The sequence below is a fragment of the Lissotriton vulgaris genome, unplaced genomic scaffold (assembly GCF_964263255.1).
Source record: "Lissotriton vulgaris unplaced genomic scaffold, aLisVul1.2 SCAFFOLD_1095, whole genome shotgun sequence".
Lineage (NCBI taxonomy): Eukaryota > Metazoa > Chordata > Amphibia > Caudata > Salamandridae > Lissotriton > Lissotriton vulgaris.
This window is the reverse complement of record NW_028246328.1, coordinates 393,423-400,156: the sequence shown is the minus strand read 5'-3', so window position 1 is coordinate 400,156 and position 6,734 is coordinate 393,423.

Genomic DNA, 6,734 nt, shown 5'->3' with positions numbered 1-6,734 from the left:
TGTGTAGGTCTCTTGGAGTAGGTGATGCCCGTGAATGGCTTGGACGAAGCCTAAACTTTCACTACAAAATGTATGGAAGTGATTTGTGTGTGTGAGACAGTGTGTATGTGCTTGTTTGTGATTGGTCGTCTTGGGTGGATACATTATATATGAGCGTGTAAGTGATTGATCCGTCTGATTACTTATTTCCAGTGTGTAGGTCTTTGCGCCTGGGGATGAATTGTGTTTCACGTGTGTGTGCGCGCAGCAGAGCACAATGCCTGTGTAATTATGCAGCATTGAAGATGTGGTTGAGAGATACCTGGTTTGTTACATTAATCCATTTATAAATAAGGTGTGAGACTGTACAAGTGAGAGTTGGAGTTTGTGTCACATCTGTGAGTACACAATTGAATGGACTTTTTAAAGAGCAATTTTTTGTGTGTGCGTGTTTGTTGCAAACATTTGGCGTGTGTGTTGCAAGCATTTTGCCAAAGACAAGCCTGTCTGCTCCCAGGCACACCTGGCCGCCACTGCTGGGACCAGAAGTCAGGTAGTAACCTCATTATTTCTCATATTCTGCATAAGATCTAAAGTCTTTCAGGTACACAGATTTTAGTATCTCCCCCATGTTTGTCTCGTTTTTAGAGGCAAATGGCGTGTATGCCAGCCACACATATAGAGTAATCTGGTAATCAACAGACCTCAGTTTGGACCAACAAACAATAAGACTCTTCTACATCCTCAGGTTGAGGAGTTGTTAAAAGCGCTTTACTAAACCCCCCCCCCCCCTAGGCAAAGATAAGGTGGAAATACTCAAATTATTAGAATCTCCTAAGCCGGATATCCTGTTCTTAACTGAAACCTGGTTGTCAGAGGAATTTACTCCAGATCTCCAGAAGCCATACCCGAAGATAACCAAAAGAGAACGAGCTCAGAGGAAGGAGGTGAGATAGCAGTAATTATTCACCAGTGGATCCACACATCTCTTTTACAAATTACTCAAACTGAAGGGGTAGATCTGCTTTCCTGGGTTATCTCCCGAGTTGCTGGGAGCACAGAAGCGGTTCTTCCCGAGTTGCTGGGAGCACAGAAGCGGTTCTTCTTTTCCTTCCTGTTTGCCGGCCGCTGCCGGCCGCTTCGCGGGTGCCGCTCGTAGGCGTAGACACTTGTTGAACTTTGCCACCGGGTCCCTGACAGTGCATTGGAGCACCAACGCGGCCACTCTGACACCGGATCCCCGCAGTGAGGCTTGAGGCGGGACTGCGAGGACCAGCCTGCTGAGCGGCGCTCATCGGCCGCAGCTGGTCCTCTTCCCGCCCCTCCACCTGATAAAACCCTGCTGGAGTGGAAGCTGCCTGGGTTATCTCCCGAGTTGCTGGGAGCACAGAAGCGGTTCTTCCCGAGTTGCTGGGAGCACAGAAGCGGTTCTTCTTTTCCTTCCTGTTTGCCGGCCGCTGCGCCACACCACGCCTCGCGGCCCCCGCTTCGCGGGAGCCGCTCGTAGGCGTAGACACTTGTTGAACTTTGCCACCGGGTCCCTGACAGTGCATTGGAGCACCAACGCGGCCACTCTGACACCGGATCCCCGCAGTGAGGTTTGAGGCGGGACTGCGAGGACCAGCCTGCTGAGCGGCGCTCATCGGCCGCAGCTGGTCCTCTTCCCGCCCCTCCACCTGATAAAACCCTGCTGGAGTGGAAGCTGCCTGGGTTATCTCCCGAGTTGCTGGGAGCACAGAAGCGGTTCTTCCCGAGTTGCTGGGAGCACAGAAGCGGTTCTTCTTTTCCTTCCTGTTTGCCGGCCGCTGCGCCACACCACGCCTCGCGGCCCCCGCTTCGCGGGTGCCGCTCGTAGGCGTAGACACTTGTTGAACTTTGCCACCGGGTCCCTGACAGTGCATTGGAGCACCAACGCGGCCACTCTGACACCGGATCCCCGCAGTGAGGCTTGAGGCGGAACTGCGAGGACCAGCCTGCTGAGCGGCGCTCATCGGCCGCAGCTGGTCCTCTTCCCGCCCCTCCACCTGATAAAACCCTGCTGGAGTGGAAGCTGCCTGGGTTATCTCCCGAGTTGCTGGGAGCACAGAAGCGGTTCTTCCCGAGTTGCTGGGAGCACAGAAGCGGTTCTTCTTTTCCTTCCTGTTTGCCGGCCGCTGCGCCACACCACGCCTCGCGGCCCCCGCTTCGCGGGTGCCGCTCGTAGGCGTAGACACTTGTTGAACTTTGCCACCGGGTCCCTGACAGTGCATTGGAGCACCAACGCGGCCACTCTGACACCGGATCCCCGCAGCTCATCGGCCGCAGCTGGTCCTCTTCCCGCCCCCCCCACCAGCCCTGCCCCTAGATAAGCTGTGTCTGGTTCGCGCACGCGGGACGCGCGCGGGGCAAAGGCCGGGGCGAAGACCGGGCAAAGAGCGGGCCGTTTGAGGCCGTTCGAGGTCTGAGCGGTCTGGTCTGGGCCCCTCCTCTTACGCCCTTCTCCTGCATCCTGAGATTTGTGTTTGTCCATTCGTGTTGCCTTGGTCGCTAGCCATAGTTAGTCCACATGTGTACCCGCGTTACACGTAATAGGGCGGCCAAGGGAGGGCTGGTCCATAATGGGCCTATGGACGACTTCATCACACGGACAAGCAAGGCGATAGATCACGAAATCATCAAACTGCAAACTAGAGTGTCCCTTGATTTGGAAGCGGCTAGGAAGCTGTCACTCGAATTTGCTTCCCACAAGAAATCCTCCCTTGGACACATAGCTTCTGTTACTTCTTCTAATCGCACTTGTAATCGGGAGGGTGTTGTAACGTTGGTTGATGTTCACGATATTCCTGCTTTGCCCATCCTCCCCACATCTCTAGGCCCACCTCCTCTGCCTGACGGCTTGCCCATTGTTGTGGGTAGCCCTCCCGTTCCCCTCATCTCCACCTTACAATCCTTTGACACCTCTTTGGCTTCCACCTCATACGGTGGCCTCGATAGCATCCCGGTAAATTTTAATAAGAGAAAGCGTTCCCCCAGTCCAACCTCCCCACGGAAAAAAATGACTACGCAGGGGGGTAACTTGTCCATCGTCGATAACACAATAGCTGATGGCAGCCCCGATACGTCTTACTCTTCCCCACTGGCTCCTTCTGGTGAAAATAATGTGGGGAAAGCCCCTGTAGATTCTGGAAGCACCTTACCAACTGAGAGAACAGATCTGGGTTGGAATAACCAAGAAGGGAGGGAGAGGGAATTCATAGGAGTGGTTTGGGATACTCTAAAAAATCTTCTATCCCCCCTGGATTTAAGGCTTTCTCGAATAGAGAACAACCTCCTCGAGATGGAGAAAAGCATCATTGCCTTGGCCACTCTTGGCCTGAGAGGCCTTGAACGCCAGGGTTTGATAGACAGCAACATGGTCCCCCAGGTTCCTACCCCACCCCCCACAGTCATTACTGGTTTGCCTCCTATTCCTATTGTGCCTTGTCCTACCCAGCCTATTCCCAAACCCCGCACTAGGAGTCTTATTGCTGCAAATCCGCCCCCTCAGCCCAGGGCTAATACCTTAAATGCTCCAATAACACAATCACATATTAGCACCACACCAGCTGCCCCGAGAGCACAGAACTCTGTTAGCTCTAGATCCCGCCCTGCCCAGGCCCCCCAGAATAAACCTCCTACTCACTCCTTAGGGGGTCCTCATACTAGGAGTAATTTTCGAGGAGGTTACATCGATCTTCCTCCTGAAGCTAATGATTATGTGGTGGTTTTGACGGGTGTCCCGGAATTAGAGATTGGCCACTACGAACACCAGCATTCCCTACACAACAAAGTCTTGCATTGGCTCAATACTTATAGACCTATTCCCAATGGTAGGAGGAGCAGAGTCTTAATGGTACGTAGAGTTCCGTGGGTGGGAACCACAAGGAAATCGACCCCCGGTGACTGTATAGTTGTAACCTTTGATGATGTCTATACGGCCAAACACATCTGTTCTTGTGGGAATCAAGATTGGGGCTCCTCTATTGCCCCGAGGTCTTTGTCATTCTTTTATCCCCCCCGTGCTGTATGCCCGCAGGGGGGTAATTGGTCCACAGTCCCCCAACAGCCCAGTTGGGGGTACCCTCCCAAGGTGCATAACCCAAACAGTGGTTGGCTTGGCATTGCAACTCCAAATAGGTTTGGTAGCCTCGAGGATGTCGACTGACTCCTAACGCCCCCAGTAACAGCACTACTAACTAAATCCAATAGCCTTACACTGGAGGCGGGGAGATCCTCCTTGGCGACTTCCTTGGGCGTGTCTAGTACTGCCCCTACGACCCAGTCTTTAACCCAGGTCTCTCTTGTACAGGATCTGGTGCACCTTCCCACAGCTGACTGCTCTTCTAATATTCCCTTAGTCTTAAGTATGATAGCCCCCGATTCCTCGCCATCTGCAGCTCCTCTCCAGTCTTTTCAGGATGATGACATCCATGCCGCTTTTCCAGTTTTTGAGCCCCAGTCTGGGGAGATCTCGGCAGGTATTTCCCAGCTTAAGATTCTAAGCTGGAATGTGGCAGGGCTTGCCCGGAACTTCGACAAACCAGACTGGATCTCTTTCATGGAGCCTTTTGGGATCTGCCTCCTACAAGAAACTTGGTGCCTGGAGCCTGTGCACAGGGTCGGCTTTACGACCTACTCGGTGCCGGCCTCCAGGTCCAAAAGTAGTAAAGGCCGTCCTTCTGGTGGCCTCCTTATCTGGGTCAGTATATCATTGGGGCTCATTGTAAAACATATAAATACCCCATCCCCAGATCTTTTGAGACTCACTATGCAATGCCCGGGGGGCAAGACTCTAGAGCTTTTTAATCTTTATCTCAGGGGGGCCAGGGCGGGGAACTCTTGCCCCTTGTCTTTAACTGGAGTTGAAGAGGAGCTCACTGGCTGCAATAATGACTCCTTCATTCTCTTGGCCGGGGATTTCAATTGCTGTTTTGAGCCCCTGGCCAGTGAGGACATTTTGGACACATGGGAGGATGACGCCAAGAGAGGTATTCCCTTGCTTGCTCTTGACCCCATTAAGAAATGGACACAGAATGCCATTGATATTAACGCACTCTGCTTGGAATATGCCCTCAGAGCCACTAATGGCCGTTGTAAGTCAGATACTGGGGGTGTGCACACATTCAACAGGGTTGGTCACACCTCCAGAATTGATTATGTATTGTTAAACTACAACCTGTGGGAATATGTCCTTGATATGGTCGTCCAACAAACTACGGATAGTGACCACAATCCTTTGGTCCTATCGCTTGTTCACCCGTGGGAGACAGGGGCTTCAGCATTACCTCGGCTATCTTGGAAATCTTCCCATGAAGTTGTTCCATCTAACTGCGGGAGGCGATTGAAATGGGCTAAGGTTGCTTCTGATGACGCAAGAATGGCTCAAGTAAAGACTATAATGATGGAAGCAAAGTGTGTCGTAGGCACGTTGGATTCCGTCACCCCCATTCTTGTGCCATTTGTGGAGACCATTGTATCGCTTAGTAATGTTTTTTTGGTTCCTCAGGGGAGGGGTGGGTCCAAGCGGAAAAACGAGACTAGGGGCAGAGATCAATGGTACTCCCCCGCTTGCCGTCAAGCAAAAAGTGAGCTTATCCTGGCGGTCAGCACTAAAGACCCGGTTCTGATCTCATTAGCTAGGAAAAACTACAAAAAGACCCAAGCTGTGGCAAAGGACACGCACGAAACTAATTTCTGGAGCGATTTAATGGAGGCTGGCTCCAGAAAGGACTCAAGGGCTTTCTGGGCTCTGATTAGAGGTAGGGACAGGCCTGTTGATTCCCTGTTAACATGTAACATCACAGGGGAAGTCTGGTTGGCCCATTTTTCGAAACTCTACTCTAACTCCTTGGGGGTCTTGGGTCCAAGTAGGGGTTCTAGTTATATAGTGCCAGATAATAGCCCTCACCTTGGCCCCACTTTTTCACCTAGGGAGGTGGAAATAGCAATTAGGTGTATCGTCCCTAATAAGGCGGCAGGCCCAGATGGAGTCCCAGGTGACTTGCTTCGAAGCAACGCAGAGGTGTGGAGCTTATATATTGCTAAACTCCTGAATGAGGCATTGGAGGGTGGTGGGTTCCCGGATTCTTGGAGGGGTGCGGAAGTCGTCCCCATTTTCAAAAAAGGCTGCAGGGACGACCCTGCCAACTACCGACCCATAAGTCTGCTTGATTCCACCCAGAAGGTAGCAGGGAAGGTAGTTTTGGGTAGGATTCTGCAGTGGGCCGAGGAAATGCAGGTTTTGTCTGACTTTCAGGCCGGTTTCAGACCCGGAACCGGTACGATTGAGCAGACACTCCGTTTCCTAATGCTTTATTGGAAAGTGGTTAAGCTGGGCAAGGGCAGTCTGTATCTCGCCTTCATCGATCTGCGGACTGCCTTTGACCTAGTTCCACGTAACCAACTGTGGGCTGTACTTGAGGGTATGGGTATGCCCGCGTATCTGTTGGCCTTAACCACTAAATTCCATGAAGGCAACTTTGCCCAAGTCAGATGGGGTCTGCAGGGCCAAAAAAACCCTCGGATTCCTGTTGACAGGGGTGTCCGCCAGGGGTGCGTGCTAGCTCCCACTCTGTTTTCTTTATACCTAAACGGAGTGGTAGAGCACCTTCTCCAAATACCTGCAGATGCTCCCTCCCTGGCGGGCAGGAAGATACCAACGCTCCTGTTCGCAGACGATACCTTGCTGATTTCGAAATCCCCAACGGGCCTCCAAACCCTGCTAACGAGGTTCCAGG